This window comes from Lethenteron reissneri, chromosome 10 (assembly GCF_015708825.2).
Source record: "Lethenteron reissneri isolate LAM-NWPU_2019-01 chromosome 10, ASM1570882v1, whole genome shotgun sequence".
NCBI lineage: Eukaryota > Metazoa > Chordata > Hyperoartia > Petromyzontiformes > Petromyzontidae > Lethenteron > Lethenteron reissneri.
This window is the reverse complement of record NC_083788.1, coordinates 1,128,476-1,154,556: the sequence shown is the minus strand read 5'-3', so window position 1 is coordinate 1,154,556 and position 26,081 is coordinate 1,128,476. Positions and strand designations below refer to the sequence as shown.

At 56.1% G+C, this 26,081-nt stretch overlaps 1 pseudogene; it reads left to right on the top strand.

Moving 5' to 3' along the window:
* Positions 1–542: 542 nt before the first annotated feature.
* LOC133340699 (ectonucleotide pyrophosphatase/phosphodiesterase family member 2-like) lies at positions 543–24,212 on the top strand (annotated as a pseudogene).
* Positions 24,213–26,081: the final 1,869 nt, after the last annotated feature.

Below are 26,081 nucleotides of genomic sequence, written 5' to 3'. Positions count from 1 at the left end.
GTGTTGGGACCCCCCCCCCCCCCACGCGCTCAGAGGCGCTCCGCGCACCCCGTAACCCATCCCGGTGGCGGTGCCCCTCCCAACCCTCGCCCCCCCCCCTCGACAGAGGAAACTGGGAGGAACATTTAGGAACCGCAGCAGAGAAGGAGAAAGGTGGAGGGGGGTGTTGGTGGAATTATTTTACTATTATTATTCACGAATGTTTTTTTTTACTTTCCTCTCTCTGATGGTGACAGTAAAAGCCGGGGGCTCGCGGCTCCGCACGAACACTTTCGTCTCTGTGTCTCTCTCTCGCTGTCTGTCTCGCTGTCTGTCTGTCTCGCTGTCTCTCTCTGTCTCGCTGTCTCTCTCGCCACTGTGTCTCTGTCTCGCTGTCTCTCTCGCCACTGGCTCTCTCTCTCTGTCTTGCTTGTGTGTCTCTCTTTCTTTCTCTTGCTCTCTGTCTCTGACCTCTCTCTGTCTCTCTGTCTCTCGCTGCCTGCGTGTGCCGTGGGTGCGAGCAGCTGTGTGGGTGGGAGAAGGAGGGAGGGAGGGTGGTGCGGGGGGTGCATCAGGAGCGAGTGTTGTGAGAAGAGAGCGCTGTGTGTGGCGTGACAGGAGCGGTGAGTGAGTGAGGAGTGGGTGGCTGGGTTCGTGAGAGAGAGAGTGGGTAGCCGTGTGTGGGTGACCGAGTGAGCGTGTGGGTGACCGAGTGAGCGTGTGGGTGACCGAGTGAGCGTGTGGGTGACCGAGTGAGCGTGTGGGTGGGTAGTGGCGTGGGTGACCGAGTGGGCGTGTGGGTGGCTGAGTGAGTGAGTGTGTGGATAGTGGCGTGGGTGGATGGCTGAGTGAGTGGGTAGTCGTGTGGGTGGCTGAGTGAGTAAGTGTGTGGGTAGTCGTGTGTGTGGGTGGCTGAGTGAGTGTGTGTGTGGGTAGTCGTGTGGGTGAGTGGCTGAGTGAGTGTGTGTGTGGGCGGGTGGCTGAGTGAGTGTGTGTGGGTAGTCGTGTGGGTGGGTGGCTGAGTGTGTGGGTAGTCGTGTGTGTGGGTGGCTGAGTGAGTGTGTGGGTGAGTGGCTGAGTGAGTGGCTGAGTGAGTGTGTGTGTGGGCGGGTGGCTGAGTCAGTGTGTGTGTTGGTGAGTGGCTGAGTGTGTGTGTGGGTGAGCGGCTGAGTGAGTGAGTGTGTGGGTAGTCGTGTGGGTGAGTGGCTGAGTGAGTGTGTGTGTGGGTAGTCGTGTGGGTGAGCGGCTGAGTGAGTGTGTGTGTGGGTAGTCGTGTGGGTGAGTGGCTGAGTGAGTGTGTGTGGGTAGTCGTGTGGGTGAGTGGCTGAGTGAGTGTGTGTGTGGGTGGTCGTGTGGGTGAGTGGCTGAGTGAGTGTGTGTGTGGGTAGTCGTGTGGGTGAGTGGCTGAGTGAGTGTGTGTGTGGGTGGTCGTGTGGGTGAGTGGCTGAGTGAGTGTGTGTGTGGGTGGTCGTGTGGGCGGGTGGCTGAGTCCGGTACGAGCCACGGCGCCACGCGTCTACCTCTGTCCGTCTCCACGGTCGCTGACATTTTTCGTGGCGACGTGAAATATTGAACCGGCCACTGTGACTCACTCGCTCGCTGCTGGGTCATCACCCCACCCCCCGGCACCCACCCGCCCTCTCAGCGAAGAGGCGACTTCGAACGAGCGCACGAGGAGAGAGAGAGAGAGCTGCCGTCATGGGGATGTTGAGCGTGATCCTACAGGTAAATGCAACGTACAATCCACTCGCTCGCTGCCGGCACCACCACCACCAACCACGACTACTACGGCGATCCTCGCTCCCATCGCTCCACGTCATCGTGGTCGCGCTCCACAGCGCTGAGCGGGGCAGCGGGCGTGGGGTTGGCACGAGCTGACACGAGCGGCCACAGCCACGCGGAGGCGAGAGGGGAAATATGATTGAGTTTCCCTCCCCGGGTCGCCGGGTAGACTTGCGTGTGGGTGGCATGCGACGATAATGAGCTCGTTAAAGCGTCGTAAAAGCGAGGGGTTTGGACTGCACTGGACGTGGGTCTCGCTGCGTTCGGCAAAGGGTAACGAGACCGGGCCCGCATCATCCGGACGGACCTTACCTAATCCGCGAATTCAATTTACAAAAGGTAATTGCGCCACGTGTGCGTGTGTACTTAAGTCTGATGTGTGTGTGCGGGGAGCGGTGGTGGAGTGGTTAGCGCTACGCTGCGCTATGAAGCCCGCAACCCGAGTTCGATTCCTGCTCACGGCCAACACCGGTGACGATTATTTGAACCGGTCCTGGGTCGCCCCTAACTCGACTCAGCCTCAAATGAGTACCTGGTGCGTAAACATCTCCACTGGGGAGACAAAGGCGGTCGGGCGTGGTGCTGGCCACCCATCCCATCGTGTACCGTTCCTGCCTTCATAGGTGCTCGCTAACAGCACTTGTCCCAACAATCTGTTGATTCTTTACGGGGGATCTTTGTTGTCGTTGTGTGTGTGCGTGTTTAAATGTTCTAATCCGCGGGAGGATTAGTGAGCGAAAGACGTTCATTATGAATGCCTTTTGTGTGCCGACTGATCTGAAACACAGACGATTCCTTGGGGGTGCTTGCACTGCCGTGCCTAAAGGGCTTGATTGAATCCGTGTGTGTGTGTAGCTTTATAAAACGCATGTATAGTCATATACTCATGTCACTCCACTGCCGAGTGACGGCCTTCCACCCCGCGAGTCGTCCCCTCGTCATGGCTGATCGTTTGGCCATATTTCGCCACGCCGGTCAGTGCGGGGTGGTGAATGTTTCGTGGTGGACGGGGTGGAGGGAAAGGCCGCAGTTTGCGGGTCAGAAATCACTCGCCACTGATGTCTCTCTCGAGCCGCCGCGGACAAGAATTTAACCCCCCTCGCCCCCCGGGTGCATTGTGGCGCAACGCGCTAACCACTGCGCCACCGCTCCCGTCGTGTTCCGTGCGTTGGCAGACGTGGATAACGCCGTGGTGTCCGTAGTAACCGGTTAACGAGTTCTGTCGTAACCGGTTAACGGGGACCGCAGCCACCCCGGGCTACACGACTCACAAGAGCTCGTGGCGCCACGGTGGCTAGCAGATGTTAACTACCTCTCGCGGTATGCAGGAGGTCGTGGGTTCGATATCGCGACCCTGACGCCTGCTGCTGTGTATTTCGAGTTCGCGTGGATTTTTCACCGGGACCTCCGGATTTTCCCTTCACACTTAGAAACACGCGTTTAGAGTATTTGACTGCTGCTATAACTTTCCACGCGATGGTGACGACGATAAGCCCACTTCGTTGGGCTACCATCTGTGATGGCCAGGGTCGCTTCTGCAAAAAGTGCCACATCGCTCAGTGGGGCCTTACCTGGTACAATAACAAACAAATAGTTACGTTCGCAGTTGCTGACTTTGATGTTCGAGCCAAATCGGGACACACACAGGACGCAACTGCGTGGTGTTCACCAACCGACAATCCCAATTGTTGAAACGTCACCTGCACATCGCTCAATTGGGATGCCACAGCAGCAGCAGCGGTAGCAGCAACATCGCTCCGTACTGCTGCCAGAGGCTGGCAGGACCCTCCTGAAGAAAGTCACGAGACTCAGTGAGGCTTTCCTGGGTCAACAAGCGGATTGATAAGCATGGCTCCATCACGAACTCTCAAACCTCAACTAAAACTCGTTTTTATTTTATCAGCTAAGGCCCCGCTGAACTACTATAGAAGCGACACTGGTTATCACAAATGATAGCTCAACGAAGTGGGCTTATCATCATCATCATGACGTGGACATTTATAACAGTAGCAAAATACTCTAAAACGCGTCATGCCGATACTACATGTGGAGGGGAAAAACCGGATAACCCGGAGAAAAATCCACGCAACCACGGGGAGAGAGAGAGAGAGACACGCAAACTCCAAATATACAGCAGCAGGTGTCAGCGTCCGGTTATCGAACCCACAAACTCCTGCATACCCGGCGAGGTAGTTAACATCTCCTAGCGACCGTGATGATGATGATAGAGAGAATGACACGCAATCTCAAAATATACAGCAGCAGCCGTCAGGGTTGGGATATCAATCCCACGACCTCCTGCATACCAGGCGAGGTAGTTAACATCTCCTAGCCACCGTGATGATGATAATGATGGCAGAGAGAAAGTGACACGCAATGTCAAAATATACAGCAGCAGCCGTCAGGGTCGGGATATCGATCCCACGATCTCCTGCATACCAGGCGAGGTAGTTAACATTCCCCTAGCCACCGCGGCGCCCGTGTGACACCATGGTCCTGTCATACCGTCAAACGCAATGTTTGAGATATTGGGGCCACATTCTGAGTGCTAGAGAGTTGATCGACTTACACAGAGAACCATGAACTTACACAAAGAGCCATGAACTTACACAGAGAACCATGGACTTACACAGAGAGCCATGGACTTACACAGAGAACCATGGACTTACACAGAGAACCATGAACTTACATAGAGAACCATGGACTTACACAGAGAACCATGGACTTACACAGAGAACCATGAACTTACATAGAGAACCATGGACTTACACAGAGAACCATGGACTTACACAGAGAACCATGAACTTACATAGAGAACCATGGACTTACACAGAGAACCATGGACTTACGGAGTATCCACACTCACACGCGAGTCTCAGACTCAAATGATCGCCAGGCGGTGTGCGATGTGCTGTGTGGTTTGCTGTGTGTATGTGATGTGTGCTGTATGCGGTGTGTACTGTGTGGTGTGTACTATGTGATGTGTGTGTGCTGTGTTTGATGTGTGTATGTAATATGTGTGTGTGGTGTGAAGTGTGCTGTGTACTATGTGATGTGTGTGTGATGTGTGGTTTGTACTGTGTGATGTGTGTGCTGTGTGTGCGGTGTGATACGTGCTGTGTGTGCTGTGTGTTTGGTGTGATGTGTGTGCTGTGTGTTTGGTGTGCTGTGTGGTTTGTACTGTGTGATGTGTGTGCTGTGTGTGTTGTGTGTGCTGTGTGTTTGGTGTGATGCGTGCTGTGTGTGATGTGTGTGCTGTGTGATGTGTGTTTGGTGTGATGTGTTTGGTGTGCTGTGTGTGATGTGTGTGCTGTGTGTGATGTGTGTTTGGTGTGCTGTGTGTGCTGTGTGTGATGTGTGTTTGGTGTGATGTGTGTGCTGTGTGATGTGTTTGGTGTGATGTGTTTGGTGTGATGTGTGTGCTGTGTGTGATGTGTGTTTGGTGTGCTGTGTGTGATGTGTGTTTGGTGTGCTGTGTGTGCTGTGTGTGATGTGTGTTTGGTGTGATGTGTGTTTGGTGTGATGTGTGTGCTGTGTGTTTGGTGTGATGCGTGCTGTGTGTGCTGTGTGTGCTGTGTATGATGTGTGTGCTGTGTGTGATGTGTGTGCTGTGTGTTTGGTATGCTGTGTGTGATGTGTGTGCTGTGTGTGATGTGTGTGTTGTGTGTGATGTGTGTTTGGTGTGATGTGTGTACTGTGTGTGCTGTGTGTTTGGCGTGATGCGTGCTGTGTGTGCTGTGTGTTGTGTGTGATGTGTGTGCTATGTGTGCTGTGTTTGGTGTGTTGTGTGTTTGGTGTACTGTGTGCTGTGTGTGCTGTGTGTGTTGTGTGTGCTGTGTGTGTTGTGTGTTTGGTGTGTTGTGTGTGTTGTGTGTTTGGTGTGATGCGTGCTATGTGTGATGTGCGCTGTTGGTAGCGGTCGTGGTTATCGCGCTTGGCCACGACATCGACCATCCGAATTCGATTCCCGCCCACGGCCAACACCAGTGACGATGATCTGAATTGGTCCTGGGCCTCCCCTAGGGCGACTCAACCTCAAATGAGTACCCATGCGGTGTGTAAAAAAACAATGCCACTGGGGAGACAAAGGTGGCCGGGCGTGGTTGTGGCAACCCACCCCCTGGTGTGCCGTGCTAGCCTTCATAGGTGCTCGCTAAAAGGCACTTGCCCCTACAGTCTGTTAAGGCTATACGGGGGGAGCTTTGTCTTTGTATATGTGAATATGCTGTGTTGTGGTTTTGCTGTGTCATGTGATGTGTGTATGTGATGTATGCTGTGTGTATGTGTTGTGTATGTGATGTGTTGTGTATGTGATGTGTATGTCTGGACAAAGTCCCATCGGTGAGCTCCTCCGGCAGGCAAGGATGCATTGGCTGGGTCATGTAGCCCGCATGCCCAGCCACCGCATGCCTAAACAGCTTTTGTTCGGCCGGATCGTGGGGGCTAAACGAGCGCGGCACGGGCTAGAGAAGAGATGGAGTGATGTGGTACAGGAGGACGTGGAGCTGAGTGGACTTGCCGATGACTGGTACCAGCGGTGTCAAGATCGGCCTCAGTGGAGGAGGCTCGTGAAGGACGCTACTGGGCAGTTGGAGGCAGTCGCCCTCCAACAACAACGGAGGGCGGAGGAGCGACGCTCACAACAACGAGCGGAGTGCCGGGTGGCTAAAGCACAGCAAGTTGGCACAGTAGGGGGCACAGGTTGGTGCATCAGCCAGTCATCTGGGTCATCTGGGTCATCTCAGTCAGTCGACCCGTGGCACCTGCTGGGTTTTCCCCGTGACCTCCTGCCAGCGGGCGTTCGACACTTCACGTGGCCTCAACGTGCACCTAGCCTGGCACAAGCGTCGTGGTGACGTCACCGACACTTAGTGGCGAATGGCGGTTGTTGTGTATATGTGCTGTGTGCTGTGTGTATGTTATGTGTGCTGTGTGTATGTGATGTGTGTATGTGATGTGTGCTGTGTGTATGTTATGTGTGCTGTGTGTATGTGATGTGTGCTGTGTGTATGTGCTGTGTGTATGTGATGTGTGCTGTGTGTATGTTATGTGTGCTGTGTGTATGTTATGTGTGCTGTGTGTATGTGATGTGTGATGTGTGTATGTGATGTGTGCTGTGTGTATGTTATGTGTGCTGTGTGTATGTGATGTGTGTATGTGATGTGTGTATGTTATATGTGCTGTGTGTATGTGATGTGTGCTGTGTGTATGTGATGTGTGTACAGTACTTGCTCGTGTACTGCATTTGTACTGTACGCACCGTGAGAACCGTTGCGTACTTTACACGCACGTACTGTACGCGCACCCGCACTGTACTCACTGTACGTGTACTGTACTCGCACTGTACGTGCACTGTATGCAGATGGCTGCGCTATGGACCGGCGTCGCGAGCGGAATGAGCCTCCCCAGCATCCTCAACCGCTCCCAGGGTAACCATGGCAACCGCAATAACCACCCTTACCCCTCCCATAGTAACCACGGTAACCACCCTTACCCCTTCCATAGTAACCACGGTAACCACCCTTACCCCTCCCATAGTAACCGCGATAACCACCCTTCCCTCTCCCACAGTAACCACGGTTACCATCCTTACCCCTCCCATAGTTACCGCGATAACCACCCTTTCCTCTTCCACAGTAACCATGGAACCATCTTTACCCTTGCCATAATAACCACGGTAACCACCCTTACCCCTCCCATAGTAACCGCGATAACCACCCTTCCCTCTCCCACAGTAACCACGGTTACCATCCTTACCCCTCCCATAGTTACCGCGATAACCACCCTTTCCTCTTCCACAGTAACCATGGTAACCATCTTTACCCTTGCCATAATAACCACGGTAACCACCCTTACCCCTCCCATAGTAACCGCAGTTACCACCCTTGTACCTCCCACGTTAACCATCCTCAACACGAGCATGGCACTTGCATTTAACAGTGATGGCAGTCGACAGATCTTTGTGAATCTACTGCATGCGAGGGGCCCCCCCAGCGGAAGCTGCCACTGCGCGGCACCCGACCCGAGTTACGATTCTCGCTCACGGCCACCAACACCGATGTGTCGTAGTAAACATCGCCACTGGGGAGACAAAGGTGGCCGGGCGTGGTGCGGGCCACCCACCCGCTCGTGTGCCGTGCCGGCCTTCGTAGGTGCTCGCTAACCGCACTTGCCCCAACAGTCTCTTAGAGGCTACACGGGGGATCTTTGTCTTTCATCCCACCCGAGTCGTTGTCGGTGGAATTCTTCGATTCGGGCAAATTCTGGGACCATGGACGCCAGTGGCTCACGGTCGCCGACCCCTGCAAACGACATTCGCCGGGATCTTTAGACGCCCGGTGACGATTCTTTGAACCGGTCCTGGGCCTCCGCTAGGTCGACTGAGCCTCAAACGAGTAGCTGGTGCGGTGGGTAGCAAACATTGCCACTGGGAAGACAAAGGCAGCCGCAGTATTAACCAAGGGGGCCGGCCACCAGGGGTGGGAACGCGAACCCCCTGCGTTGAGTGGGCGCAGGGCTGCACTTGACGATTAAAAACCTGCAAGCAGCGGGAGTAGAGCGGTGGCGGTGGTGGCGGCGGTGGTGGTGGCGGTGGTGGCAGTGGCGGTGATGATGGTGGTGGTGGCGGTGGTGGCAGTGGCGGTGGTGGTGGTGGTGGCGGTGGTGGTGGCGGCGGTAGTGGCGGTGGCGGTGGTGGTGGTGGCGGCGGTGGTGGTGGCGGTGGTGGCAGTGGCGGTGGTGGTGGCGGTGGTGGTGGCGGCGGTGGTGGCGGTGGTGGTGGCCACCGCGTACTGACGGCGCCGCGTGTGGGCCACGTGTGGGCCCAGGGTCGACCTCGTCGTGCAGGGAGCGCTGCTTCGAGGTGACCCCCAGCGCCGAGGACGCGTGCAGCTGCGACGCGCTCTGCATCGCCTACAACACGTGCTGCGCCGACTTCAACGAGCTGTGCATCCAGCCAGGTGCTCTGCCGCACCGCATGCACACACCGTGCCGCACACACCACACACATACACACACACACCACACACACACACCACACACACACACCGCAGACACACCATGCCGCACACACCACACACATACACACACACACCACACACACACACCACACACACACACCGCAGACACACCATGCCGCACACACACCACACACACCGTGCCGCACACACACCACACACACACCACACTCACATCGTACACACCACACACACACCGTGCTGCACTCACACACCGTGCCGCACACACACCACAAATACCGTGCCGTACACACACCACACCACACACACTGTGCCGCACTCACACCACACCACACACACACACATACACCGTGCCGCACACACACCGCACCGTGCCACACACACACACCATGCTGCACACACACCGCGTACACACCGCGCCCCACACACACCGCACGCACCTCACACGCCTTCTCTCATCCCATCTCATGACGACGACGACCTGCTGCTGCTGCATTGGGTTCCCAGCCGTACCGATTTTGCCCTAAATCCGCTTGTGCATCACGGTCACTCGCACCTCTGATGAGCGCGGTTGGCTATGTACGGCGCGAAAGAAGTTCTCGAATCTACACCAGCGACCAGTGAATAATGCTGCACCCGGCACACCGCATACAGCACACCTTTGGCTACTACTCGTCACGTGCCACTTACTGCAGCATATCTGCAACCAGGAGAACATTCTGAGAAACTCTGTGAATCACTTCCAATCGACGAGCGTGTGAGCCTCCCCTTGCTGTGTGCTTGGTAGGGCTCCATCACTCGCTCTCTCCGTCACTCGTCCTTTCACTCACTCCCCTGCTCGCTCCACAGCTCACTCACTCACTCTCCCGCACTCGCTCCCTCGCTCGCTCACTCGTTCCATCGCACACTCCAGCGCTCGCTCGCTCACTCACTCGCTCCCTCCCTCGCTCATTCCTTCACTCACTCTCCCGCTCCTCTGCTCCCTCACTCGTTCCTTCACTTGCCCCCCTGCTCACTCGCTCCCTCGCTCATTCCCCTTCTCCCCCGCTCGCTCGTGCAGGCTACGCGTGGAACTGCGTCAAGTCGCGCTGTGGGGAGAAGCGCACCAACCAGACGTACTGCAACTGCGCGGACGACTGCCTCGAGCACAGAGACTGCTGCACCAACTACAACGTCGTCTGCAAAGGTGCGTCCCTTCGACCCCCCCCCCCCCACACCGCGCGCCACGCCTGATGATGACGACGAACGACGGACGAGCGAGCTCTCGGCACATCCGCTCGGCGGTTCCCCGCGACGCCGTCACGCTCGGCGACATCGCTCGGCGACATCGCTCGGTGGTTCCCCATGACACCGTTACGCTAGGCACATCCGCTCAGCGCCGCCGCCACACGCTCGCCGTGCGTGTCACGTCACCGCCGGTGGTGGTGGTGACACTCGCAGCAAGGGTGGTGCCTGAGTTCGACTCCCGACTCTGTGCGGAGGACGTTGTGTTCCCTCTCCTCCCCCCGCCGGTCTACATGGGTTTGCTCCGGCTTCTCCGGGTTTCCTCCCACGAACAAAACCACGCGCAGTCGGACTGCTGTTGGACTAGTGACATCCCGATGCAGAACGATCACCTCCACGGGACTCAGTTAGGGTCACAAAGATCCCTGCCCGTGTAGCCTGTGACAGACTGTTGAGGCAAGCGCTGTTAGCGGCGAGTAGCAGCACCTGTGACGGTACACGAGGGGGGTGGGTGGGTGGCCAGCATCCATGCCCGGCCGCCTTTGTCTCCTTAAGCGGCGATGTTTACACACGCCCGGCCACGGGTCATGCTGAAACATGACCTGCAAATCACTCGCCCGGCGATGTTTACACTGCACCAGGCACTCAGACTATCGTCACTGGTGGTGGCCGTGAGCGGGAATTGAACTCGGGTCACCGGGCTCTGTAGCACAGCGCAGCACGCTAACGATAGAGGGGTGGACTACAGGGGTGGAGTAGAAGGGGTGGAGTAGAGGGGGTGGAGTAGAGGGGGTGGAGTAGAGGGGTGGAGTAGAGGGGGTGGACTAGAGGGGGTGGAGTGGAGGGGTGGAGTAGAGGGGGTGGAGTAGAGGGGTGGAGTAGAGGGGGTGCACTAGAGGGGTAGACTAGAGGGGGTTGACTATAGGGGGTGGAGTAGAGGGGTGGACTAGAAGGGACGGTGAGAGAGAGGAGCGGTGTCGTCACCGGCTGGAGCTGCTGTCGTTTGGAACAGGAGAGAAGCACTGGGTGGACGACCAGTGTGACGACACCGCGGAGCCCGAGTGTCCACCAGGGTGAGTGTCCACCAGGGTGAGTGTCTGCCTGGGTGAGTGTCCACCAGGGTGCATGCCGTGAATACAGCACGGTGCACGTGGGTCCTCACAGAGGCAGCCCCAACGCGTCCGCCTCTCCAGACGCTGCACAGGAGCAGTGAGCGAGTTTATCTCTAGACAGTCATAGGTCTCTGTGTGAGTCTGTGGGTCTCTGTGAGAGTCTGTGGGTCTCTGTGTGAGTCTGTGGGTCTCTGTGTGAGTCTATGGGTCTCTGTGTTAGTCTGTGGGTCTCTGTGAGAGTCTGTGGGTCTCTGTGTGAGTCTGTGGGTCTCTGTGAGAGTCTGTGGGTCTCTGTGTGAGTCTGTGGGTCTCTGTGAGAGTCTGTGGGTCTCTGTGTGAGTCTGTGGGTCTCTGTGTGAGTCTGTGGGTCTCTGTGTGAGTCTGTGGGTCTCTGTGCGAGTCTGTGGGTCTCTGTGCGAGTCTGTGGGTCTCTGTGTGAGTCTGTGGGTCTCTGTGTGAGTCTGTGGGTATCTGTGTGAGTCTGTGGGTCTCTGTGTGAGTCTGTGGGTCTCTGTGTGAGTGTGTGGGTCTCTGTGTGAGTCTGTGGGTCTCTGTGTGAGTCTGTGGGTCTCTGTGTGAGTCTGTGGGTCTCTGTGTGAGTGTGTGGGTCTCTGTGTTAGTCTGTGGGTCTCTGTGTGAGTCTGTGGGTCTCTGTGTTAGTCTGTGGGTCTCTGTGTGAGTCTGTGGGTCTCTGTGTGAGTCTGTGGGTCTCTGTGTGAGTGTGTGGGTCTCTGTGTGAGTCTGTGGGTCTCTGTGTGAGTCTGTGGGCCTCTGTGTGAGTCTGTGGGTCTCTGTGTGAGTGTGTGGGTCTCTGTGTGAGTCTGTGGGTCTCTGTGTGAGTCTGTGGGTCTCTGTGTGAGTCTGTGGGTCTCTGTGTGAGTCTGTGGGTCTCTGTGTGAGTGTGTGGGTCTCTGTGTGAGTCTGTGGGTGTCTGTGTGAGTCTGTGGGTCTCTGTGTGAGTCTGTGGGTCTCTGTGTGAGTCTGTGGGTCTCTGTGTGAGTCTATGGGTCTCTGTGTGAGTCTACGGGTCTCTGTGTGAGTCTATGGGTCTCTGTGTGAGTCTATGGGTCTCTGTGTGAGTCTGTGGGTCTCTGTGTGAGTCTATGGGTCTCTGTGTGAGTCTGTGGGTCTCTGTGTGAGTCTGTGGGTCTCTGTGTGAGTCTGTGGGTCTCTGTGTGAGTCTGTGGGTCTCTATGTGAGTCTGTGGGTCTTTGTGTGAGTTTGTGGGTCTCTGTGTGAGTCTGTGGGTCTCTGTGTGAGTCTGTGGGTCTCTGTGTGAGTCTGTGGGTCTCTGTGTGAGTGTGTGGGTCTCTGTGTGAGTCTGTGGGTCTCTGTGTGAGTCTGTGGGTCTCTTTGTGAGTCTGTGGGTCTCTGTGTGAGTCTGTGGGTCTCTGTGTGAGTCTGTGGGTCTCTGTGTGAGTCTGTGGGTCTCTGTCTGAGTCTGTGGGTCTCTGTGTGAGTCTGTGGGTCTCTGTGTGAGTCTGTGGGTCTCTGTGTGAGTCTGTGGGTCTCTGTGTGAGTCTGTGGGTCTCTGTATGAGTGTGTGGGTCTCTGTGTGAGTCTGTGGGTCTCTGTGTGAGTGTGTGGGTCTCTGTGTTAGTCTGTGGGTCTCTGTGTGAGTCTGTGGGTCTCTGTGTGAGTCTGTGGGTCTCTGTGTTAGTCTGTGGGTCTCTATGTGAGTCTGTGGGTCTCTGTGTGAGTCTGTGGGTCTCTGTGTGAGTTTGTGGGTCTCTGTGTGAGTCTGTGGGTCTCTGTGTGAGTCTGTGTGTCTCTGTGTGAGTGTGTGGGTCTCTGTTTGAGTCTGTGGGTCTCTGTGTGAGTGTGTGGGTCTCTGTGTGAGTCTGTGGGTCTCTGTGTGAGTCTGTGGGTCTCTGTGTGAGTCTGTGGGTCTCTGTGTGAGTGTGTGGGTCTCTGTGTTAGTCTGTGGATCTCTGTGTGAGTCTGTGGATCTCTGTGTGAGTCTGTGGGTCTCTGTGTTGAGTGTGTGGGTCTCTGTGTGAGTCTGTGGGTCTCTGTGTGAGTCTGTGGGTCTCTGTGTGAGTCTGTGGGTCTCTATGTGAGTCTGTGGGTCTCTGTGTGAGTCTGTGAGTCTCTGTGTTAGTCTGTGGGTCTCTGTGTGAGTCTGTGGGTCTCTGTGTGAGTCTGTGGGGTCTCTGTGTTAGTCTGTGGGTCTCTGTGTGAGCCTGTGGGTCTCTGTATGAGTCTTCGGGTCTCTGTGTGAGTCTGTGGGTCTCTGTGTGAGTCTACGGGTCTCTGTGTGAGTCTGTGGGTCTCTGTGTGAGTTTATGGGTCTCTGTGTGAGTCTGTGGGTCTCTGTGTTAGTCTGTGGGTCTCTGTGTGAGTCTGTGGGTCTCTGTGTTAGTCTGTGGGTCTCTGGGTGAGTCTGTGGGTCTCTGTGTGAGTCTGTGGGTCTCTGTGTGAGTCTGTGGGTCTCTGTGTGAGTCTGTGGGTCTCTGTGTGAGTCTGTGGGTCTCTGTGTTAGTCTGTGGGTCTCTGTGTGAGTCTGTGGGTCTCTGTGTGAGTCTGTGGGTCTCTGTGTGAGTCTGCGGCAGAGAGAGAGAGGGAGGCAGTTGGACACAGGAGAATAGGGGCAGGAAGTCGACAGCACGGATGACTGGGAAAAGGGAGTTCCAGACTGTGGGGGCAGCAGAAGAGAAGAGTGACGTCCCGCCACTGAGTGATCGGGTGACTGGGGGATTCCACAGAAACCCTTGGTCACTGGAGAGGAGAGTGCATGGAGGGGAGTGGAGTGAAGTGAGAGGGGAGAGGCAGGGGAGTGCGTAGAGGGGAGTGGAGTGAGATGAGAGGGGAGAGGCAGGGGAATGTGTGGAGGGGAGTGGAGTGAGATGAGAGGGGAGAGGCAGGGGAGTGCGTGGAGGGGAGTGGAGTGAGATGAGAGGGGAGAGGCAGGAGAGTGCATGGAGGGGAGTGGAGTGAGATGAGAGGGGAGAGGCAGGGGAGTGCGTGGAGGGGAGTGGAGTGAGATGAGAGGGGAGAGGCAGGGGAGTGCATGGAGGGGAGTGGAGTGAGATGAGAGGGGAGAGGCAGGAGAGAGCGTGGAGGGGAGTGGAGTGAGATGAGAGGGGAGTGGAGTGAGATGAGAGGGGAGATCCAGGGGAGTGCGTGGAGGGGAGTGGAGTGAGATGAGAGGGGAGAGGCAGGGGAGTGCATGGAGGGGAGTGGAGTGAGATGAGAGGGGAGAGGCGGGCATGGTGTGTGTGATGTTGAAACCGATCCGGGATTGGATTGGGAGCCAGCGTTGACGGGGAGACGGTGGGCCGGGGTGTCTCCGCTAAACACTCCCACCCCACCAAGCAACAACAAAGACGACGACAAAGATGAAAACGCGAGGGGCGACAGCGGCCTCGGTAACAACTCCCCCCCCTCCCCATGTGCGTTTGGCAGCTTCTCGAAGCCTCCGCTCATCCTGGTGTCGCTGGACGGCTACAAAGCCGACTACCTCAACTTCGACAAGACCATCATCCCCGTGGTGCAGAAACTCCGTGAGTAATCCCCCCCCCCCTCCCCGCCGATTTCCACTCGCACCCATGCGCGCCAGGCCCCGTTGTCTCTCCACTGCTGGATGAGGGAGGGTGCGGGGGTGGGGGTCTCCCCATGTCTTGCGGGGCCCTCCGGTTGGCACGGTCGGCTCCGTGCGGCCGTGCGACAGAAGTTCAACGCACGTGGGTGGTGGGGGGGGGTACAGTAGCCGTGCTTTACCATGTGTGAGGTGAAGGCGGGGGTGGGGGAGCACGGACCCGGCAGGCGTAGAAGTACACTACAACAATGGGTGTTGGCTCAACACGACGTGGAATAATAACGGAAGCGGTGAACGTCGCTTCGAAGTTCAGACCCCAGCGGTTCGGATCCAGCGGCCGCCCTGCTTAATACCGCGTGTGTAACAACAACACCGCGTGCGTAGCAACAACACCACGTAACAACAACACCGCGTAGCAACAACACCGCTTAACAACAACACCGCGTAATAACACCAAAAATTGTCACTCACTTGAGGTCGCACGCGCACACACACGCACAGCAACAACCTGGCAGGATCCTCCTGAAAGTGAGACCGAGAGAAACTCAGCGAGCGTTTTCCTGGTGACTGAGCAGAGTAACCAACGAAGGCTGCAGCTCCAAGTTCTGTGTGAATGTGCCCTCCTACATACCAGGCGAGGCAGTTAACATCCCATAGCCACCATGATGATGAGAGAGAGACGCAGACTCCAAATGTACAGCAGCATTGTTAGTGTCGGGATCGAACCCTCGACCTCCTGCGTACCAGCCGAGGTAGTTGAGATCTCCTAGCCACCGTGGCGCCCCACGCAGGCTCTCCCTGCTCTGTGAGATCACCGGAGTTGATCTTCGGTGTCGTGGCTGTCGACCGCGCGGTTCCGGGTAAAACCGGCAACCAAGATCGGCCATGGCACTGCAGAAGTCCGGCATCCAGCAGTCGGTAAGCGACTCGGGGCTGCCGTGCGTGTGTTCATGTGTGTGCGCATGTTCATGTGCGTGTGTGTGCGTGTGTGTGTGTATGCGCCATCGCTCGGAGGTTCGGAGAGCCATAAGGCACTGCAAGGATGGGTGGTGGTTGCTGATTGCTGAGGAGATGGAGTCTGCCTCAGTGCCCCGCGATCACAAATCACTATTTAACTCCATCAAAAAAGTAACCTGCAGCACCACACATATTATCATCATTATGGGAAAAAACGGTGATCCAATCGTCGACCTCCAGGAACAGGTTTGCAGATTTGCTGAGCATTTCTGTGAGGTCCTGGGGGAGGGGAAATCCCTCAGCCAGGAAAACATCGTGGCACAAAGTGGGGATGACCCTGCTGAGGCTGCGGTGCCTCAAATATTGGAAGAAGTCACCCCCTGTGAGTGGCTGGCTGAGGTGCCATCTATTGAGGAAGTACTGAAGGCGATCCGGAGTCTGAGACCAGGAAAGGCACCGAGCAGAGATGATCTCCGAAGCGAAATGCTGAGGGAGGGTGGCGTTTGTGCACAGACTGCCCTACATGACATCATAACAACAGTCTGGACCACTGGACGGGTTCCTCAGGATTGGAAGGATGCCCTGATGGTCCCCCTTTTTAATAAGGGGAACCGCACAGACTGTAACCCTAACTCCTCAGTGTGCCGGGAAAGGTCCTGGCAAGGATTATTCAACATCGCCTTGCTAGGCATGCTGAGGAGAGGCTTGCGGAGCCCCAATGCGGTTTTAGGAGAGGGTGGTCCTGCACAGATGCCATATTTTCTGTCCGTCTGCTACAGCAAAGGTATAGGGAATTCCAACAAGACCTACATCTCTGCTTTATTGACCTGGTCAAGGCCTATGATACCATCAGTAGGCCTGGGCTCTGGGTTGTTCTTTGTGCTTTCGGAGTCCCTGACCCTCTGCTCACGATCATTAAGGACCTTCATGATGGTGAGCGGGCCCGGGTAAAACTACGTGGCCGGGAGTCAGAGCCATTCTCTGTACACCTTGGGGTGCGACAGGAATGTCGTCTGGCTCCCACATTATTTAACATCTATTTTGACCATGTAGTTCGTGAAGCCTTCAATAGCTGTACTGGGGGAATTTCCATTTGGTACAGATATAATGGGAGGCTGATCGATGCCTGGGTGCGATCAAGGGATGGCTCCCTATTGGTCGATTATTTTGTAATAGCTGCTCATTCAGAGGAGGAGTTGGAGACACTGCTGCTGAGACTGGAGCATGCCACTAAGAGGTGGGGCCTTACCATTAGGTCCACCAAAACTAAGCACCTGCCTGGGTGTTTTGTACCATCGGACACACCACCCCCAAAACTCCCAATCGGTGATGGGGCAGTATTGGAGAGAGTTGGAGAGTTTCCCATACCTGGGCAGTGTACTTATGACTGGCTCCAGTTGAACAGTAGAGGTCTCACTCCAAATCAGTCGAGCGGCAATATCTTTTCATCGGCTGCGTATCGCTGTGTGGAAGCTACCTGGTCTGTCGCTCCGCACGAAGCTTCAGGTCTTCTCGGCCACAGTCATTTCCTCCCTTCTCTACGCTTGCGAAACGTGGACCCCCCTAATGGAGCATCTTCGACGGTTGGAAACATTTAGGCTGGCCTGCCTATGATCCATCCTGGGTTTAACCAGGCTGGATTGTGTGAGGAGCTCACAAATCCTTGAAAGATCTGGGCAAAGTCCCATCGGTGACCTCCTCCGGCAGGCAAGGCTGCGTTGGCTAGGTCATGTAGCCCGCATGCCCGGCCACCGTATGCCAAAACAGCTTTTGTTCAGCCGGATCGAGGGGGCTAAACAGGTGCGGCACGGGCTATAAAAGAGATGGAGTGATGTGGAATACGTGGAGCTGAGTGGACTTACCGATGACTGGTACCAGCGTTGTCAAGATCGGCCTCTGTGGAAGAGGCTCGTGAAGGACGCTACTGGGCAGTTGGAGGCAGTCGCCTTCCAACAACAACGGAGGGTGCAGGAGCGACTATCACAACCACGAGTGGAGGCGCCGGGTGGCTAAAGCACAGTAAGTTAGCACAGTAGGGGGCACAGGTGGTGCATCAGCCAGTCATCTCGGTCAGTCGACCCGTGGCACCTGGGTCTGCCCCGTGACCTCCTGCCAGCGGGCGTTCGACACTTCACGTGGCCTCAAGATGCACATGGCCTGGCACAAGCGTCGTGGTGATGTCACCGCCACGTAGTGGCGAATGCGGTTGTTGTTGTATGCGCGTGTGTGCGTGTGCACTCCGTTGCGTCTCCCCAGGCACGTGCGGGACCAGCGCGCGCCACCTGAGGCCCATGTACCCGACCAAGACGTTCCCCAATCACTACAGCATGGTCACGGTGAGTCCACCAAGCGCATGCGACGCTCGCCACAGGAGCGCGAGGGCCTAGCCGGCTCAGCGTCGTCACGCGGTGCCCCGCGGCCCCTCCCTCTCTTTTTTTGCGATCAGAGGAAACAAAAAGATGCTCGGTGTAGTCGGCACTTTGCTTCGTTCATCATTTCGTTTTGTTTTGTTTTTTTAATATTTGCTTTATGTACCCCCTCTCCCTCTCTGCCCCCCTCTCTCTCCACCCCCTCTCGCTCCCTCCTTCCCTCTCTCCCTCATTCCCTCCCTCACTGTCTCCCTCCCTCACTGTCTCTCTCCCCCTCTCCCTGCCCGGGTCACCGCTCAGGGCCTCTACCCAGAGTCCCACGGCATCATCGACAACGTCATCTACGACAGCGAGTTCAACGCCACCTTCACCTACCGGGGCAAGGAGAAGCTCAAGCACCGCTGGTGGGGGGGGCAGCCCGTGAGTATCGGGGAGGGGGGGGGGGCAGCCTCTGAGGGCGGGAGGGGGGGCAGCACGTGAGTACCATGGGAGGGGGGCAGTGTTACCGAGGGGGGGGGGCGTGGAGGGGGACCAGTCCAGTCGTGAATCACCAACAGCGCTGTTTCTTCAGATGGCGAGTTGTTATGTATTGGAAATGGCCGTTGTTCTTATTCTTCCCTCTACTTCTTCTTCAGCCACCCGGCGAGCTCCAATCCGTGCGCCAGCCTCCGGGCTAGGTTCCAATCCGGGCGCCAGCCGGCCGGCATTCCGCTAAATACCAGCGCCGGTGGTTGAGAACGCAATGCCTGTTTTTTTTCGCGCCCACAGATTTGGATCACGGTGGAGAAGCAAGACAAGAAGTCCAGCACCTTCTTCTGGCCAAGGTGAGAGATGAGAGGGGGGGAAGGAGCAGGGGCACATGTGTGTGTGCCTGTGCCTCGAATGATGTGCAAAAACATCACCACTGGGGAGACAAAGGCGGCCAGGCATGGTGCTGGCCACCCACCCCGGCCTTCATAGGTGCTACTCGCTAACAGGACTTGCCCCAACAGTGTGTTAAGGCAGCACGGGGGATCTTTGTCTTTGTGTGTGTGTGGCGGAAGTGTAGCGGTTGCACTGCGCTACGAACCCGGCGACCTGAGTTTGGTTCCCACTCCACGCCCAACACCGGTGACGATTATTTGAACCGGTCTGGGCCTCCCCTAGATCGACTCAGCTTCAAATGAGTACCTGGTACAGTGTGTAAACATCGCCACTAGGGAGACAAAGGCGGTCGGGCATGGTGTTGGCCACCCACCCCCTCGTGTGCACAGTGCCGGGCTTCAGAGGTGCTCGCTAACAGCACTTGCCCCCCGCAGTCTGCTACAGGCTACACGGGCAGATCTTTGTCTTTGGTGCCCCAAAAAGGGGCCTATCCATTTTTCATACTACGGTACTGAAAAAAAAGTGTCCCACGATGTAGCTGCTCCCCCGGGCTGTAAATGCTCCGATACGTGTGGCATTGTCTTTGTGCTGTTCGCCTTTTGTTGTTCTCTGGCTTGACACTGGTGGTAGTGGGACTAGGCCCTGAAAAAGGCTGCTGTCTCTGGTGTAGGCCAATCAGTTTCAAAGACAATACCATCTGTTATTATCAGAGCCATGTTGTTTGCATGTTTACCACAAGCACCGTGTGTGGTTAATGCGGCACTTGATGCCTTGCGAGAGGTATAATCGATTTGGCGTTTGAAACATCTCACTCCTGTTTTATTGCCAGGAAAAAGTGGCAAAATCTCTTCTTACTTTGCATCATCTCAGTTCACCGCATCACATCGTTCAACCTTTCTTGCAAGGCCACCACCTAGGGGCTCCCACTACCCTGATGAGATGTTAACTACCTCGCCTGCTATGCAGGATTGTCGTGGGGTTCGAACCCTGACCCTTGACGACGTCTGCTGCTGTATACTTGGAGTTTGCAGTTCTCTGTCTCCCCGTAGTCGCGTGGATTTTTTCCCCGGTTTTGTTCCCCCCCCGCCACATTTGGACTCGACTGTTGCTATAAATGTCTACGTGATGATGATGATGATGGTGGTAAGCCAACTTTCCTTGTGCCTATCGTTTGTGATGGGCCAGGTCGCTTCTGGAAAAATATATTTTACCAGTTTGGTTGAATTTCCCAGCCGCACGCACTATGGAGAAGGGGAGCAGGAGGGGAGGATGGTTTGCGCTGAGGTTTGTTTCTCTCTCCGATCTCTAGCGGCATCAACCACGACCTGCGCCTGTTCACGATACTGCGCTGGCTGGACCTTCCCCCAGCCGAACGGTGAGCTCTTTGGCAAAAACCCTCGCGTGGTAATCCAGCGCCACTATTCACATCATCGTGTTCGCTGCTATGGGTTTAGCATTATTATTTTGTATTTTCCTTAACACACTTTGACCACCCCCTCCCCCCGCAACGCAACTCAACAAGCAGAGGCCAGCGTTAACAGTTGCCTGTGAGGTGACAGTTTGTAGTGAACACTATAAACTCTGTCTTTTCCGTGCCCTGTTCTTGTCCCTATTAGACCAAAACAAAACCCACGGCGCTGACTTGCACCTGTGCCTCACACCTTATCCCCCTGCCCCCCCCCCCCCCCCCCCGATGTGCCGCGTGTCTACGTCCCTGTGAACACAAACCACGGCACTGACTTGCACCTGTGCCTCACACCTTATCCCCCTGCCCCCCCCCCCCGATGTGCCGCGTGTCTACGTCCCTGTGAACACAAACCACGGCACTGACTTGCACCTGTGCCTCACACCTTATCCCCCTGCCCCCCCCCCCGATGTGCCGCGTGTCTGCGTCCCTGTGAACACAAACCACGGCACTGACTTGCACCTGTGCCTCACACCTTATCCCCCTGCCCCCCCCCCCGATGTGCCGCGTGTCTACGTCCCTGTGAACACAAACCACGGCACTGACTTGCACCTGTGCCTCACACCTTATCCCCCTGCCCCCCCCCCCCCGATGTGCCGCGTGTCTACGTCCCTGTGAACACAAACCACGGCACTGACTTGCACCTGTGCCTCACACCTTATCCCCCTGCCCCCCCCACCCCCCTCCGATGTGCCTACATGTCTGCGTCCCTGTTGAACACAAACCACGGCACGGACTTGCACCTGTGCCTCACACCTTATCCCCCTGCCCCCCCCGATGGCCGCGTGTCTGCGTCCCTGTGAACACAAACCACGGCACTGACTTGCACCGTGCCTCACACCTTATCCCCCCCCCCCCCCCCGATGTGCCACGGGTCTGCGTCCCTGTGACCACAAACCCACGGCACTGACTTGCACCTGTGCCTCACACCTTATCCCCCTGACCCCCCCCCACGATGTGCCGCGGTGCTACGTCCCTGTGAACACAAACCACGGCCTGACTTGCACCTGTGCCTCACACCTTATCCCCCTGCCCCCCCCCCCCCCCCGATGTGCCACGTGTCTGCGTCCCTGTGAAACACAAACCACGGCACTGACTTGCACCTGTGCCTCACACCTTCATCCCCCTGCCCCACCCCCCCCCCGATGGTGCCGCGTTGTCTGCGTCCCTGTGAACACCAAACCACGGCACTGACTTGCACCTGTGCCTCACACCTTATCCCCCTGGCCCCCCCCCCCCCCGATGTGCCGCGTGTCCTGCGTCCCTGTGAACACAAACCACGGCACTGACTTGCACCTGTGCCTTTTACTTTATTTTCTGGGCTCACCTCGATGCGTTGCATAACGCTGCCCACAACACATACCCCCCCAACCCCCCACCCCCTTTGCCCCCCCCCCCCCCGCCTCTCTCGCCCCGCAGGCCCATCGTGTACGTCTGTACGTGGAGCAACCGGACCTCAACTGGTCACCTCTACGGGCCCAACAGTTTCAAGGTTCGTGAACTTTTAATTATTAATCCCTTTCAAAGGGGCTCTCCCCCGTCCCCCCAATCCCCCACACCCGGTCCCCGCTGTTTGCCTGCCATGTGGCGCTATCTACGCGACCCGCGCTATCTCGCAACGTGCCTGCGCTGCCTCCCTCTCGCCCTCGCCTCCCTCTCTTGCGCCAGTGGAGATGAAACGGACGACGCGTTTGTTGTGCCGGACGTGGGGGTCGGAGGGGTGGAGGTCAGCGTGTGGTTACAATCCGGCGGTCGCACGAAAGTTCGCGTGGGGGGTGGTGGCGGTGGCGGGCGGGGGGGGGGGCGGCGGTGTGGGTCCGATGGCAACGAGAGACGCTCAGGGACAAGCGCCGAGTTTCACCGGAGGTTCACGGCATGCTCTCGGCAAGGACGCTCGCATGGGGGGGGGGGGGGATTACAGGAAAGGGATGCGCACACATGCACACACGTGCACACGTACACACGCGCACACGCACACACGTGCACATAGACAAAGATGTCCCGTATGGATTTTAACAGACTGTTGGGGCAGGTGCTGACGTTCGCGAGCAGCACTTGTGAAGGGCGGCAAGGCTATACGGAGCATCTTTGTCCTTTGTGTGCGTGCGTGTGCACGGTAGGTGAAGAACATCCTCGTGTACGTGGACGAGCTGGTGGGGAAGCTGATGGACGGCCTGAAGCAGAGGAACCTGCACAAGTGTGTGGACATCATGTTCGTATCGGACCACGGTAACGCACCGCAGCCTCCTCCCCTCCCTCCTCCCCTCCCTCCTCCTTACCCCCCTCCTCCCTCCTCATCCCCCCCCCTCCTCCCCCTTCCCTCCTCCTCCCTCCTCCTCCTCCCCTTCCTCCCCCCTCCCCCTTCCTCCCTCCTGCTCTCTCCTCTCACCTCCTCCTCCCCCCCTCCTCCTTCCCTCCTTCTTCCCCTCCTCCTCCCTCCTCTCCACATTTAGAATCGACATCACGGTGTCTAGAGTATTTGGCTGTTCCTATACATTTCCGCACGGACGACGATGATGAAGATGATGATAAGCCACTTCGTTGAGCTATCGTTTGTGATGGCCAAGGTCGCTTCTGAAAAAGAGCTGTGTAGGCTCAGTGGAGCCTTACCTGGTAAAATAAAATAACATTCTAATCGTTTTAGTTTCAATAAACGTCCCCGAGTGTCGCTTTGAGTCTAAATCTTCGGACAGCAGTTGCCCGGCTTACACGCGGTCTGACGAGAAGCGGACCGTACGGCGTTCCGCGGCACAAACGGAGCCCTCGTTGTGAAGGCCAGGGCGCTTCTGGTAAAAATAGCTCCATGATAGCTTCAGTGGGGCCTTCCCTGCTCACCTCGTTTCCGCTCCTCACTCAACACTCACTTCTTGTTCCCTAGCACACCCCACGACCACCTTAATCTCCCCTGACACCTGCTGTAAATTGGGAGTTTGCGTGTCTTTGACTCTCTCCCGTGGTCGCGTGGATTTTTACTCTGGGTCCTCTGGTTTGAAAAACGTACTTTAAAAAGATTAAAGACATGTTAGCAAAAATTTGCTTAGATAGTTTTTTTTCTCTGCAGTTTGGAATTAACCTTGGAGGTTGCGGTGTCGCCGCGTGTGGGCGCAGGCATGGCCGACGTGAGCCGCAGCCGTGTGGAGTTCCTCAGCTCCTACCCACCAACATCGACAACTTTGAGCTCATCCACGGCTCGTCGGCACGCATCCACCCCAACGCCGCCGCCGCCGGCCACCAACCGTGTGAGCAACGCACCCATTGCCAACTCGCCCACACACACAACAACCACCGTCATTCGCCACTTAAGTGGCGGTGATGTCACCACGGCGCTTGTGCCAGGCTATGTGCACATTAAGGCACATACACAAAGACAAAGATTCCTCGCGCGCTGATGCACGGACAGACGGATGAAGATCTCCCCCCCATGTTAGCCTCGACAGGACGTTGAATGTTTGGTGTTTTTATTGATGAAACCCTACCTAAGTGCTTCTTAGCTCACTTCATAATCAACTGAACTGAACCGAACTCTTTTGTGGGCAAGTGCTGTGGGCGAGCACCGACACGGCCCGCCTATGACGGGGGTGGTGGATTGGCCAGCGCCACTTGAGGCCGAGTCGACCTAGGGGAGGCCCGGGACTGGTTAAGACAATGGCCACCTGGCGTTGGTGGCCGTGAGTGGGAATCGAACTCAGGCCGCCGGGATCATAGCGCAGCGAGGAACAGCGACTCAGGCGGAGTAAAGCTGCAAGTCTGGTGCACCCCAGCGTGCTTCACATTTGTAGGATTGTCTTAAGGAGTTGTATCAGAAGATCCCCTCTGCCTTCCGGCACCGGTGTAGAGTCAGCATGCATCGCTTATATCAGAACCGTGCTTTTACGCAGGGCAGCCTGCGCAGAAGCTCCTGGAGGCCAAGTGGGCGAGGGGGAGCTGGGCCCCCTCATTCTTTAGCGACACAAACCCAGGCCCCCCTTGTCAGGTGCTCTGTTGTGAGGCCCACTCTGGGTCGGCCCTGTGCTTGTACTGTCCTTGTACTGTACTTTGTACAGTGCTTTACGTTGCTTGTACAGTGCTTGTACTGTGCTTGTACAGTACTTTCACTGTCGCCGTGGCGCCGCGTTCGCTGCCAGAGGCTCGCGGTTTCGAACAGCGACGGCGCGGGTTAACCAAACAATGTTCTCCGCCTAAGTCCTTCGCGAGAGCAGGCGATTGCGCAAAGATTCGAGAAATCACTCGGTAACGCACTCAGCAGCTATCGTCGCCCCCCCTGCTCTGCTATGGTTTTCCTCCGGGTTCTCCAGATTTTCCTGCCATAGCTAAACAAAGACAAAGATCGCGTTTATAGCCTGAACAGACTGTTAGGGCAAGTGCTGTTAGCGAGCATCTATGAAGGCCAGCACGTCACACGAGGGGGTGGGTTGCCAGCACCACGCCCGGCTGCCATTGTCTCCCACCCCCTCATGCGTCACAGTGCCGACCTTAACAGGTGCTACTACTCGCTAACAGCACTTGCCTCAACAGTCTGTTACAGTTTAACACGTAGGCTTTCGCGACCAATATTATTCATAATATAGGTTTTTGGGTCAGATCACGTTATTTATAAATGTGTCGTAACCCTCCACCACCCGACACGGCCAAACAGTAAAAAATGTGTCACGTTTTTCAAAGGACAAAATAATTCACTTCTTTAGCCCGCCGGTGTGTTGAAGAGAGAATCAACAGCATTTTAAAATTTGAGTAGTACGACGTTTCGCTGGTAATTACAATCAGCTTCATTCTTACTGTTTGGCCGTGTCGGGTGGTGGAGGGTTACGACACATTTATAAATAACGCGATCTGACCCAAAAACCTATATTATGAGTCTGTTACAGGCTATACGGGGGATCTTTGTCTTTGTATAATAAAACAATTCTAAGAATCGGCTCTCCCCTTTCTGGCAAGAAAAACGGAAGGTGTTAAGATGTTCAGACACTAAATAGACAACACCTATTGCAAGGCATCATCACGCCTGCATGAACCCCACTTGTGGCAAAAGCACGTGTAACCGGCTCGCCCTATTCCTCTCCTCCCGTGATCGTAATAAAGACAACGATAGACGAGGTCCGAGGCAACGAGGGAATATTCGTGCGTTGTGTTCTGCCCTCCTCTTGAGGGTCGAGTAACTTCACCACCAGAGCGTTGTGGAACGGCAACTCTTTATTTCAAAGGATTCTTCTGAGGAACATTCGTTATGACCAGATGCACACCAATCGACCCCACGTTACACAGCACCTCATTGCTTAATACAGGTAGGAACAACAGTGTCACACTGCCCACCAGGGATTAATTGTCTGTCTGTCGTGCATAGCCACGCCCTTGATTTGTATTTCATAGAGCGCTTCGCGCGGGCTCAGCACCACGTGACGCGCCGCCCCACGCAGCTTGCGCCGCGTGACACGGATCGCGCGAATGCGCTGTCCAACCAAGTTCCTACCTGCCCACTCCGAAGGAACGTGTTCCCTGTACACTGTACAGCTTTCATCCGAATCTGAATAGATGCCCTGAACCCTGAATTGATTACTCCACTGGTGGCGTGGCCTACTGTACAGTCACGTGAGTCTATGGGTCCAATCCATGGTCATCATTAACTCCACAGTTAAACGTGACATTAGGGCCATACCGGCTATACATGCAAACACACATCCTCTGATAATAAATACATGCATTGTTTTTGCAAACACCAGAAACAGCAGCCTTCTGCATGGCCTTGTCTCATCGCCGGTGTTCGACCAGAGAACGACGCCAAAAGGCGGACAGCACAAGGGGAATGAAAGTATCAGA